The sequence below is a fragment of the Perognathus longimembris genome, chromosome 28 (genome assembly GCF_023159225.1).
Source record: "Perognathus longimembris pacificus isolate PPM17 chromosome 28, ASM2315922v1, whole genome shotgun sequence".
NCBI classification, from domain to species: domain Eukaryota; kingdom Metazoa; phylum Chordata; class Mammalia; order Rodentia; family Heteromyidae; genus Perognathus; species Perognathus longimembris.
Genome location: NC_063188.1, coordinates 66,926,287 through 66,940,601, shown reverse-complemented (window position 1 = coordinate 66,940,601; position 14,315 = coordinate 66,926,287). Strand labels below are relative to the sequence as shown.

Here is a 14,315-nt window from a genome sequence, read left to right as displayed (position 1 = left end):
AAAGGAGCTAAAAACATACAATGGAATAAACATAGCCTCTTCAACTACTGGTGCTGGGAGAACTGGGCAGCCATATGCAGAAAACTCAAAGTAGACCCAAGCCTATCACCATGCACCAAGATCAACTCAAAATGGATCAAGGAACTCAATATCTGACCTGAATCCTTGAAACTACTGAAGGACAGAGTAGGAAAGACACTAGAACTTAAAGGTACAGGAAGGAACTTCCTGAATATAGTCCCAGGGGCACAACAAATAGGGGAGAGACTGGACAAATGGGACTACTACAAATTAAAAAGTTTCTGCACAGCTAAGGACATAGCCACCAAAATAGAAAGACAACCAACCATATGGGAAAGGATTTTTACCAGCACAGCAACAGACAAAGGCCTAATATCTGTCATCTACAGAGAACTCAAAAAACTAAGCCCCTCCAAGCCCAATAAACCTATTAGGAAATGGGCAAAGGAGCTAAAGAGAGACTTCACAAGAGAAAAGATAAAAATGGCAAAGAAACATATGAGGAAACGTTCAACATCCCTGGTAGTAAAGGAAATGCAAATAAAAACAACCCTGAGATACCACCTCACTCCAGTTAGAATGGCCTATACTCTGAACTCAGGCAACAACAAATGCTGGAGGGGGTGCGGGGAAAGAGGAACCCTTCTCCATTGTTGGTGGGAGTGCAAATTAGTACAACCACTTTGGAGAACAGTATGGAGGTTTCGCAAAAAGCTCAATACAGACCTTCCCTATGACCCAGCCATACCACTCCTAGGCATCTATCCTAAACAGCAAACCCAAAGATATCAAAAAGACATTTGTACTTCCATGTTTATCGCAGCACAATTCACAATAGCCAAAATATGGAAACAACCCAGATGCCCCTCCACAGATGAATGATCCAAAAAATATGGTACCTATACACAGTGGAATACTACATAGTGACTAGGAATGGTGAAATATTGTTATTCGCAGGGAAATGGTCAGAACTTGAACAAATAATGTTGAGTGAGACAAGCCTAGAACACAGAAAACAAAGGGACATGATCTCCCTGATATATGACTGTTAAGATGGGGTGACGGAGAGACAGTAGAGACCAGGTCTGTGAAACCAAAAACTGCTTGTCAAATGGTATTTCCCCCAGGATTGGATCAGCGACCCAACAATATGTAACTAAAACCAAACAACTACTCAACATATAAAGGTCAAAAATTGACCTCTCAGTGGATTACAATAGCTCAAAAGCTATGTATGTATGTTCATATAAGACTACTGTCGACATGTTGTCTAATATCGACATTACATTTAAAGCCCTAGGTGAATTTTCTTGGGTGTAGAGGCCACGTGGCTACTGTATATGTTCTTGGTACATTGTGTATTGTGTATATGTCTACCTGACCTAGGGAAGGGAAAGAAAAACAGGGTGTAAGATATCACAAGAAATGTACACACTTTTTGCATAACACCTTGTCAAAGAATTTGTGTTTAATTAATAAATAAATTACAAAAATAAAGAAGTTTCCAGAGGAAGTTCCCAGCCAGATGCCCAGTATGTGTGTGTGGGGGGGGGGGAAGGGGGGTCTTGGGACTTGAACTCAAAGCCTGGACGCTATCCCTGAGCTTCTTTTGGTAAAGACTAGCGCTGTACTACTTGAGCCACAGCTCTACTAAGGGCTTTTTGTTGTTGTTAATTGGGGATAGGCGTCTCATGGGACTTTGCTGCTCAGGGTAGTTTAAATTGCCAAATTCAGATCTCAGCCTCCTGAATAGCTAGGATTACAGGCTTGAGCCACCTGAGCCTGGCCAGGTGTCCCCACTTTTGTAAATTCCCTCCAGCACCATCAGTCCTTAAGGTCCTCTTCTGTGCCAGGCACCTGTTGGAGGCAGTGGTGATTTCATGGAGAATTCACACAAGGCCCCAGTTATTCAAGTGTAACCAGCAGTGGTCCATCTCTGCAGAGCCTAAATTAGAGCAATTGCTTCTTGCTTTAATCTCAATTTGTCTTGCATCTTCCTAATTAATTCCAGCTAAATTCCCAGGAGCACAGAACTGGAATAAGCCAGTTTCCCTGCGCCCCTTCCGCGACTTTCCCCCATTGCCTGGAAGGCTGAATGCGGCTTCCGGGCTAGCTGCGGTGGGGCGGACCGTGGTAGGCGGAGGCGGCTGGGACGCCGTGACCTGATTTCATTCGCCAAGCTTTTCGGTTCGCCGGTTGGCGCGCCCACGTGACCACCTTTTCCTAAATAAAGTTGAACAGTTCTAGGCTGCACTCAGTTGCGGAGGGAGATATCATCAGCGAGCTTCTGGCTGCACAGTCCCCACCTGGCATCTCGCCCCTTGCACAGCCCTGAATCCTAGAAACCGCGGCGTCACCCAGAGCTCAGCTCCGTGAACCGCCCAGGTAGGGGGGTGTGTTCGCGCTCACACTGGATGCACTGCACCCTCATCGATGGGTGTGTCGGTGGAAGGATGAATGGGTGGGTGCTAGGGTTTAGGCACTAGTGAATGGAACTGGGCTGAGGGAAATGGAAGTGTCAAGCAAAAGAAAGGGTCCACATGCGAGAAAGCACTTGTAAGGACGGGCGCGGCTCATGTTCCCGGTTCTGCTTCCCGGCTTTGAGGAAGCAGCACAGACCCTGAATAGGAAAAGTGTGGTTGGTTGTAATTTCGGAAGCCTGGGGTTCCTCCCTCCCCTCCACCCCCGCCTCAACCTTGCGGCGTAACCTTGAGCAGAGAGACTTATTTAATTTCTCCCTACCTGACTTTCTCCATATGCAAAAACTGATTTCGGACTCCCGCCATTGTAGCTAGTTACGTATCTGGGGGCTTGGAAGACAATGGCGGAGAGCGTGGCGCACCTGGGCTGCGGCTGTGGACTTCAGGCTCACGAATAGGGTCCTGGAGGTGAGGGGCAGAGGCTGCCTCCAGAGGACCTGTATGATCTGTGGGGGCCCGAGTTGCAGGGCAGAGTCTGGGGGCGTGCACCCCTAAGCACCCGTGCGCAGATCCTGCTGTGGCTTTTGACACAGCTGGGGTCTCAAGGCATTCGGAAGCCGCTGTGTTCTTCCAATTTAGACTAGCGTCCAGTACGAATTCCTACATCCAGCCGTGGCAGTGCGACCTCGACTTGCAACATATGGCTCCCTAGATCGCCTGGTTCTTCTGGGGCCGCCCCCTCCCACAAAGATGCACCTGCTCTGGATGGATCACTGCGGGAAAAAGAGGGGGTATGAGAGCAGGAAGAAGGGACAGGGAAGTCATGTGTGTGTGTGTGTGTGTGTGTGTGTGTGTGTGTGTGTGTGTGTGTGTTGGGGGTGAGGGTTTCCTACGGCATGGGCTTCATTCCTAGGGATTTAGCCCATGCCTTGGATGGGAACTGAAATGCTAAACCTGAATTCTTCAAAGAAACCCCCTCTATCCTCATGATGCTGTGGTTGCTGTTGTTGGGAAAGAGCTGATGGAAACTGAGAGACCACACCCTGGATGGAAAGGGATAGGCAAGCAGGTCACTAACCCTCCTGGGGAGCAGTAGTGACTGTCTATCTAGCCTAGTCTTGCAAGTGCTTTGAAAACACACAAGACCAAGGAGTGGGGGAGGGGACACACATACTCACTTAGAAGATGGCCTCTATTCTTTGACTCCCTGTCCTGAGGTGGCAGCTCTTTCTGACCACAGTGACAGTTGTACTACCTGAATGGCTAAGAAGATGAAAACCTTAAGAGAGAAATATCCTTCAGGATCAGATTTCTGCATTAGGATGTAGATACCACCATGGAAGGACACCTGTCTACTCTTGCTAGTGTTTCATTTTGAACTGCTGTCCCCATTTGAGGAGTAACTCATCAACAGGGTTGTTTTTTGTTTGTTACTTTTTTAGTACAGGTACTATGACTTGGACTCAGGCCTTGTATTCTCATTTGCTCTACCAACTTGAACCACACCTTCATTTCTGGCTTTCTGCTGTTTAATTGGAAATGAGAGTCTTACAAACTTTTCTATCCAAGCTGCCTTCAAATCATGATCCTAAGATCTCATCCTCCTGAGTAGCTAGGATTATAGACATGAACCACTGGTGCCCTGCTAACAAGTCACTACTATGACCCCAATCTGAAATGAGATTTATAGAAGAAAAACTTCTCTATGAGGTAGGGTGGTGGGGTTGAGTATGTGTATAACCCTAATATATACAAGCAGAGATGCGGCCACTGACTCTCCCTAGGCAATTTTCACTATATCTATGTAAATCTGAGATTTAGATTTGTGAAAAAGCTGTGTGGCTCAGTGATCATCAGAGACACACTGACAGAAGATAATTCATTGCTAAATTATTTTGTGGAATTAAAAGTGTCAGCTATCACTTCTCACTCTCTGTCACTTAATAGATTGCTTTTTCACTTGATTCCTTATTCCTCAGACAGATTAAAATGGAAATGAATGCATAGCAGCCAATAATCTTGGCCAGAGGAAAAAGTAATCTATTAAATCAATATCTCTAGATGCAGGCAGGAAACAGCTCTGTAGGTTGTCCTGGGATCATAAAGAAGCAACAATAATCTTAAATGTGTGGTTTTCATAGATGATCCCAAACCATGTCTAACCCCATAATGCAACCTTTCCTAATGACCCCTAGTGGAAAGGGGCAGGGAAATGAATAGTATTCCCTGGAAACTTAGTGCTTTAATGTTAGGCTGCATTGATTGATGATAGTGGTGGTTTTATTGGGGTGTTAATACCCTCTTCATTGAAAAATCTTTTTACACCCAGGCTAGGTAGAAGATATTTGACATTCCCATCTATGCTAAAATAAAGTTCTCTCTCTCTCTTTCTCTCTCTCTCTCTCACATACACACACACACACACACACACACACACACACACAGGACAACGATGATTCTTATGAACATATACAAAAGAAAAAGGTTTAGGGTTTAGGCAATGTCACCTGGTTTACTGTTCCCAGAATGCTGCTTTTGTTTTAGGTCCACTGCAGAAAATCCATTAATAGAATGAGGGATATTTTTCTTGGTAGAAGGTAGAAGTTAGGAGGGAATTAAGGAAAAATTAAAGACCAGACCAGAAATTGATGACTGGACCAGATCCTCAGACATAGTCATAAGTGACCAATTCAGGTTATTTTCTTACCAAGTCCCTGGAAGATAATGCTGACAAAGACAAAATAAACTTGAACATGTAATGTCGATGCTGATAGATTTCAGCCTTTTAAGATGGCACTTGCAGTAGGGTACTGCAGCCAAGAGGCTGGAATCCTCATCTACATCTGTAGCTGGATCACTCCAGACTGTGTGGGGGTGGGGCCCACACAGACACTTGAGTTTGATGAATTTTCATTGAATTGACTTGAGTTCAAGGGAAAAGTGCCTGGAATTGACGTAGAAATGATTCCATTTGGGGCTTAACTTAGAACTTTAGCTAGACATTATGTTGGTGTAGTGAAATCACTAGTTGATTTATCTAAACTTTCAATTTAAGTTTCCTCTCTTCTTATAAACACATCTGTACTTTCACTGAGTGACTTGTATTACTAATTATAAAAGCCCCTTCTGAAGGTAGTTCTTCATATGATTTAATGGAGGTAAGATAGGAAACTCTAGGTTGATTATCCTCTTGTGACCTACTCAAGTATGTTAATAAGCATACATTTTATGTTAATCATAAGCTTGGAGTATCAAGATGGGAAGGGTAGAGGATGGCTATATAGGGACACTTGTAAAGTTTCTGAAGATTTATTATTAAAGAACCTTTGCTGCTGGATGCTGGTGATGCACACACTAAACCTAGCTACTCAGGCTGAGATCTGTGGCTCACTGTCCAAAGCCAGCAAAAGCAAAAAGTCCATGACACTCTTACCTCCGATTAATCAATCTTTTAAAAAGCTAGAAGTGCAGGTGTGGCACAAGTGGCATAGCAACAGCCTTAAATGAAAAAGCTAAAGGACAGTGTCTAAGCCCTAAGTCAAGCCCCAGTATTGGCACTAATATTAATAATATTATTAGTAGTAATAATAATTTTAAAGGAACCCGTGCTAGAGAATATATCTTGCTCTGCTTGTGAAGGCAGTTCTACACCTTCCTTGACCCATACTAAATCCTTAACCTGTGACTAACTAGCTACCAGATGAAAATCACTTTGAAAATACCAAATATGTCTCATATATTCCTAGTTAGAACCTCAGGCTTTAAAAATAAAACTAGGGGGGCCTTTATGAAATGGTTCAAAGCCTCTTCCAATTCTGACAGTCTAGGATTCTATGATTTGATGAAAATCTAAGGTGTATCTCCAAACTACACAGACTTTTGATGAAAATATCTTAGATTCTTAGAATCTTAGATCTTATATATTTCCAAACCACACAGATCCTTTTAGTGCAGCCAGATAACAAAGATCTGGAAGAGGGTTGATATTCTCTAAAGAACTATCTGGTTTGGAAGGAAGAAATATGTGGAGTTTCTGCTACTTTCCACCATCTGCCAAGCCAAGGAAAGAAATAGGTGAGATTTCATTTTTGCCCAACAGCCTAGAAACACAGCTTACTTTAAATTCAGGAACTTAGCCAGGCATCAGTGGCTCACATCTGTAATCCTACCTACTCAGGATGCTGAGTGCTGAGGTTTGCAGTTTGAAAAAAAAATCTAGGCAGGAAAGTCTAGAAGTGGAACTGTGGCTCAAGTGGCAGAGCAACAGTCTTGAGTAAAAAACCTAAGGGACTGGACTCAGAGCCTTAGTTCAAGTCCCAGTACCAGCATACATCACACACACACACACACACACACACACACACACACACACACACACACCATCAGACATTTTATGGTAAAATCTGTTGAAATACAATCAACTGAAATACAAACTTCTTTCTCAAAAGATGAGCTTACCTTTGCATTTTTCCATTCAATTTTGGGTCTTTTTTATTTTATTTTTTGCCAATCCTGGGGCTTGGACTCAGGGCCTGAGCACTGTCCCTGGCTTCCTTTTTGCTCAAAGCTAGCATTCTACCTCTTGAGCCACAGCACTACTTCCGGCTTTTTCTGTGTATGTGGTGCTGAGAGATCGAACCCAGGGCTTCATGCATGCTAGGTGAGCACTCTACCACTAAGCCATATTCCCAGCCCAATTTTGGGTCTTTTTTTATCCCCAAACGTTTACATATGGAGTGATCATTGGAATGTTCAGATGAGTGGGATAAACCCAGACTCATTACTCAAGAAATTACCAGAAGCTTAATTTTTCAATTTTGGCATCTACCAAAAGTTGTAAGTCACTCAAAAGTGGACATTATTCTGAGCTTAATCTTGGAGTCATTAGAAGCATCTTTCTGCCCATTTCTGTTATTAGGAATGCAATGTGCAATTTGGACAGTAGAAATTTGTAGCTATTTACTACCTATATAAAGACTTTGGCATTTAACTGTTTTTCTTTATATTTTTACTATTTTATGTCACTGTCTAGTGATCTGATTTCTCATGTGTTTGCACCCAGATTTTCTATCCTGTCTCTTTTTACCAAAATGTATCATATTTCCTACTCAGAAACTTTTCTAAATTCCAGCATTTAAACTCTCCTGGAAATTAACAGATTGCCAGAGCATATGTGCTTCTGATTAGGGAGAAGAGCTAATTTACTTCTTTTAATAATAATACTATGCCAATTTATAGTAAACAGAAGCACAGTAGAGCTGGAAAGTGCTTAACAGCACAGTTAATTAGCAAATACACAGTTCCTCATTGCATGGAGGGCTAGGCTGCAGACTTCCATTAAGAAATTAATTGCCATTATAGTATATATAATTCTACAGAGGCTACCACTTAGAATGCCCCAAATTTAGATGGATCCACAGAACACTTTTAGGGTTGTTTGTTAATGAAAACAGTAGTAAAGAGGTAAATCTTTTGAAATGTAGAAAGTATTTTCTAATTTGTGTGTGTGCGTGCACGTGTGCATGTGCACATATATATATATATGTATGTATTTGTGTGTATGCTGGTACTAGGTGATGTCACTTGGCATTTTCACTCAAGCCTGGTGCTCTGCCACTTGAGCTACAACTACAACTCCACTTTGCACTTTTTGTGATTAACTGGAGATGAGAGTCTCATGGACTTTTCTGTCTGGGTTGGTTTCAACTGTGACCTTTTAGATCTCAGCCTCCTGAGTAGCTAGCATTACAGATATGAGCTCCAGCTTCTGGGTTTGTAAGTAATTTTAATATTTTTCTCATTGTTCTAATTTAACTCTAATTTGTACTTGCACTCAAACTACACAGTGAAGGGAAGTTTCTTTAGAAAAGATGTTGAAATATAGTGTCATTATATGCTACAAGTTATACTACATGAATATTTCCAAAATGTTATACATTGTTTTTAGATAACTGGTCTTTTTTATACTCATTTCACTTTACTTTTAATTTTTCTATTGAAAAGGAATACATCTTGAAAAGAGCAACAAATATGATGAAATGGATTAATATGGTACTAGTTCTGTTTGTAAAATTCATGTGTATATTAGAGCAGTTCCATTTGCCTGTTGTCATTCACTGATTTTTCTCTTTCCCCCAGTGCAGCTGAGTGGTCTACATGGCCTCCATTTTCCATAACCCTACACTTACAATATTATTGTTCTTGTTGTTGTTGTTGTCGTCGTTGTCCTAATCATCATCTTCATCATCATCATCATCTTTTTGTGCCCCTTCTGGGGTTTGAAACCAGGGCTTGGGTACTGTCCCTGAGTTTTTGTGCTAAAGGCTAGTGCTCTACCACTTGAGCCACAGCTCCACTTTTGGCCTTTTTGGTGGTTAATTGTAGATTTTTAACTAGTTCAGATCCTTAAATGAAGGCCATTGCGGCCCAGGTTACTTTTCTAAGTTCCTTACACTATTAAATTATATTTCTACAGTATTAAAAGTGTATATTATTAAAACACATGAGGATTTGAAAACTAACACCAATGAGATGAGACATGTTTTTTTTCTTATAATGTTACTAATAGTCCTTACTTCACACAATAAGTAATTTGTGTCTTGTGTGTGTTCCAATCACTCTTTTTTTTTTTTTTTTTTGGCCAGTCCTGGGCCTTGGACTCAGGGCCTGAGCACTGTCCCTGGCTTCTTCCCGCTCAAGGCTAGCACTCTGCCACTTGAGCCACAGCACCACTTCTGGCCGTTTTCTGTATATGTGGTGCTGGGGAATCGAACCTAGGGCCTCGTGTATCCGAGGTAGGCACTCTTGCCACTAGGCTATATCCCCAGCCCCTCCAATCACTCTTGAGACTTTAATTTAACTTCTGTATCCAATTATTGATAGAAGCTTGCTCTGTTCTTTTCGAACCCAGTTCCTATAGCAGCATACTGGAGATTGCCATCATATTCCTGAAGTGAGAATCCAAGTCAACTCTTCTTTCAACCATCTTAAAGCCAAGGACTGTGACAGTTTTCATTACCTTTTCTTCTTCAATGAGATCACGCTTCAATTTAGGATTCATGCCTGCCTTCTGGACTTCTGAGGACTATAAAAATGTTGACAAAACAAATGCAACCATTGAAGCTGAGGCCACTCATCTGGAAGCACCTCTCTCCTCCACTGTGGCCCTGATAATAGTGCTGATAATTATTTTCTCATTGGTAATGACATCCTTTGTGACATACTGTTTCCACAAGTGGAAGCTGAGGGGCCGCAAGCTGCAGAGAGCCCAGGAAGAGTATCAGAGAGATCAAGAGAAAAGTATATTTCATAACCCTTCTGATCTGATTTCCTAGAAAGGTAGTAAACTGACAATTGAAGGACACCATCTGAAACAAAGCAACAAGACAAGACAGAACAATAAATAAAATGACATGAAATAAGAAGTTATACATGAAACAACAAGAAGTGAAACATAAAGGAAAACCACGGGCAACAAAATGATCAGAAATGAAAGGAGAAAAAAATAATTGTACAATGAACTCTGAAAGCAAGGTTCATGATGTAGTTGATCTGTTAATCAAGCTGATCATTGTTTGAAAGCTACCAACAATTTCATTATAAATTATAATTAACTTGGTGGTAGGTTTTGTTTCATTTTGATTTTTGGTGTAAGGGGAATGAAAGTAATATATTTTACATCTACGTTTTATTTACCACCGACTTTTGATTTGATAATGATTGATAAGTATCGAAGTTTCCAGGTGAATACAGAGTAGGAATTATGTCTAGTGTAAGCCTTATAATGTGGTAGTTTATTTCCTGGGTAGTAGTGTTTGTAATAAAGTTAGGAAAAACAAAAATTAAAGAGCTTCTAATCATAGCACATATAAATGATATAGTAAGTATTTACTGCAACAAAATAACAGATGTGTTGAAATGTAGACAATGTGTTTCATAAAAAGGAGAAAAAAGAAAATGAAATTCTAAATAGCCAAAAATAATTTTCCTGAAGTTTTGTTTTGCTTTAGTTAGGGATTGCTTGCAATTAACATTTGTTAATGTTATATATGTTTAAAGTGAACTTTTTTCCTGGTAATAGTGCTGTGTGTATACTTATTTTGGTGAGATGCAGTAGTAGTTATGATATGAATGAGACAATTTTTAAAAGTCTGTGCTATTTAAGAAGTGTGATAATTAAAGTGTGAAATTTTCTTGGATGTTATAAATGAAATCCATTAATGGAGATAAATGTATTTCAGAATGCATTGTGGAACATATCAGTCAATGAATGTAAAAGCAAGTACTGTCCTTTGTAGCCCAATAAATATATACATTAAAAATATTTAATAAGAACTATTACCTTGAGTTAAAAATATTTTATTTTGTTCTTAAAGTAGAAAAGTTCTGGTGACTGAGGCAAGTGGTAAAGTGATGTCTGTATCACTTGAGAAAGGAGGAAAACAAGTGCTATGAAATAGAAGCAAAAGATTTTTAGAAGACAAATCGTGTGTGTGTGTGTGTGTGTGTATGTGTGTGTGTGTGTTGATAATGAGACTTGAACTCAGGGTCTTGCACTGCCCCTTGCCTTTTTTCACTCTAGGCTAGTGCTCTACCACTTGAGCCACACTTTTACTTTCAGCTTTTGCTGGTTAATTGGACATAAAAGTCTATTAGATTTGTGTGCCTGAGCAGGCTTCAAACCATGGTTCTCAAATCTCAGCCTCCCTTGTAGCTAGGATTACAGGCTTGAGCCACTCAATAGTAGTTTGTGTGCCAGTACTAGAGCTTGAACTTAGGGCCAGGGCACTCTCAACGTTTAGGCCCAAGGCTGGCTCTCTACCACTTGAATCACAGCTCTACTTCTGGGTTTGGGTGGTTAATTGGAGGTAAGAGCCTCACAGACTTTTCTGATTATGGTTGGTTTTGAACCATGATCTTCAGATCTCAGCCATTTGAGTAGCTACAATTATAGGTCTGAACCACCAGCTCTGTCTATTAACAACCAGTTTAAAGTTTTTATTCACACTCCTCATTTGATTGCACAAGACTTCTAACTCCCTTACAACTTCCCTGGATATCTTCCCAGTATTCAATTAGGATAAGAGGAAGAAGGAATCTGTATATAATAGTTCCACTATAATTCCTATATAGTGTCTGCCACATTTTTCCCATGCTTCCTGTTGGAACAGCAGAACCACTACATGGAGCCTCACACTTGACCCTTGAATATGATACCAATTATAGTAAGTTGGATCCTTGTCAATGATGCTATCTCCTACTGCTTACAAACCACAATGCCTGTGGAGTTTGAGCAGTGTGGCTTCATATAGAACCTGAGATAAAACCCTTTCCACAATGGTGTACCAGGCTTTGGTATCTGGGTTCTAGAGAACCATTGCTAGTTCCTAGATTCTCAACAAAATGACTCCACTCATGAAAAACACAGAGGCTCAGACTTTTCCAAGGAGTAGAGTTGAAAATGAACATACTTTTCTCCCTTGAATCTGTCCCTATTTTCTCCCTTTTTACCTCAGTTACAAAACAAATTTCTCTCTTTCCTTCAAGCATAAAGCGGGGCATCTGTGGCTTAAGCTTGTAATCCTAGTTTACTCAGGAGGCCGAGATCTTAGCATCTAAGTTTAAAGCCAGCCTGGGCAGGAAAGTCCATGAAACCCTGAAACCCTCATCCCCAGTTAACTACCAAAAAAGCTGAAGTACAGCTTTGGCTTAAGTGATAGTGAGGTAACCTTGAGCAACAAAAGCTCAGGAACATCACTTAAGCCTTAAATTCAATTTCCAGGACAGGCATACATGCACATGTGCATGCAAAAACACACACACGTGTGCCATAGAAGAAGACCACAAACTGGGTAATTAAAAAGAATAGAAATTTATTTCTCATGGTTCTGGAGAGTTGGAAGTCTAAGATTGAAGACTGGTTCTCAGTGAGGCCCTTGACCTCTTGCTGTGTCATTCAATGGCCAAGGACAAAAGATCAAGAAAGTACAACTCAGAGAAGGAAAGGGGAACTGAACTCATCACTGTGTCAGGAATCGACTTCAAGGATAGCTAGCACACTCCCACCATAGTGGAATTAATCCTTTCCTGGGGGAAGAGACGTGGTGAACTGACCACCTCGACACTGTTGGATTAAGGATTAAGTTTGTAATGCATGGACTGTGGGAGAGAGTTCTGCCACTACCTAACAAGTATACCTTTAGCTTCAGTTTCCAATAAGCTTTTCCTGTTCTCACTTTCCTATAATCTTTCAGCAGGTGCCTCCACAAAAATCCAAATTTCTATGACATTTAAGATACTTAAACTTCTCAGGTTTCAGCCTTTCCACCATGATTGGTTTTAAAATTATGCCCAAATTTTAAGTATTTTTTAAGGAAACACTACTTTTTCGACCTAAATCTATATTAGCTATCTACTGCTACTGCAGTGTGACAAATTACTCTGAAACTTTGATGCTTACAACCACAAGTATGTATTAATTGGCAGTTTCCATAGGCCAGAAACTCTTGCACATATTAGCTGAGTGCCTCTGACTCAGACCTCTCATGAAATCACAGTAAATTGTTGGTCAGAAGTAAGAGCTCAGCTGAAGGATCAACTGGAGAAGATCTAAACTTTGTGAGCCTATCTATAGGGTAGTTCACCATGAGAGGGCTGTCTGCCCTGGCTGAGGCTTACAGTCTAGGGCATGCCTTTATACTCGTCTCAATTCTTCTACAGAAACTGCATCCTAGACAAGCCACTATAAAAGATATAACAATAGGGCTGGGAATATGGCCTAGAGGTAGAGTGCTTGCCTCGCATACATGAAGCCCTGGGTTTGATTCCTCAGCACCACATATATATATAAAGCCAGAAGTGGCACTGTGGCTCAAGTGGTAGAGTACAGCTTTGAGCAAGAAGAAGCCAGAGACAATGCTTAGGCTCTGAGTTCAAGCCCTAGGACTGGCAAAAAAAAAGACATAACAAAATGAATATTCATGTGCCATTTAACTTGTCTCTTTTTTCATTATCATATGTTAGCTATACAAGGAAGGAGGTTTCATTGTGCCATTTCCATGCATGCGTACAATGTATTCCATTCTCCTCCCCTAATTATGCTTCCTTAGCTTCTCCTCTTTTCTAATACAATTTCAACAGGTTTTAGTGCTATATTTTCATATACATCAACAATATGTTTTAGCCACATTCCTCTACTTTTACCCTTGTTAGCCCAACACCCTCTTTCTAGTAGCCCCCCCACCCCCTCAACAGAGCCAGTTCCTCTCTCCTCTCCCCCCAAATCCTATACTGATCCAACAGTATACAGTGAGGTTTTTATATGCTGTTTTCACATGTTGTTGCAATGTATCTCAAAATTATTCATTTTTTTCTTTTCCCCTTCCCTTTCTCCTAAGTAGTTCTTATGATCTATTTTCCATATATATATGTATATATATGTGCACACATATATAATGTACATATACACGTTTATGTCCATAAAATATGTATGTCTTTTAGGTTTAGCTTCCACATATGAGTGAAAACATTCAATATCTTGTTATTGATCTTGTCTCATCTCTCACAATAAGATGTCCTCTGATTCTATATACTTTCTTATGAATGACATGATATCCTTTTTCAGTATGGGTGTGTAATATTCAATGATATATATATATATACCATATCTTTTTTATCCATTCATGTGTTGTTGGACACCTCAGTTGATTCTGTCATTTACCTATTATGAACAGTCCTGTGATAAACATAAGTATTTTTTTAAATATTGATTTACCCTTCTTCAGATATATGATATATATGCCCAATAGTAGTATGGCAGGGCCATATGAGAATCCTATTGTTAGTTTTTTGAGGAATGTCACACTTATTTCCATA

At 40.5% G+C, this 14,315-nt stretch overlaps 1 long non-coding RNA gene across 1 annotated transcript; it reads left to right on the top strand.

The window, feature by feature from the left end:
• Positions 1 to 2,207: 2,207 nt before the first annotated feature.
• LOC125344010 lies at positions 2,208 to 10,764 on the top strand. The gene is made up of 2 exons (XR_007209400.1): positions 2,208 to 2,406; positions 9,352 to 10,764. It is a non-coding gene; the product is annotated as an uncharacterized LOC125344010 (long non-coding RNA).
• Positions 10,765 to 14,315: the final 3,551 nt, after the last annotated feature.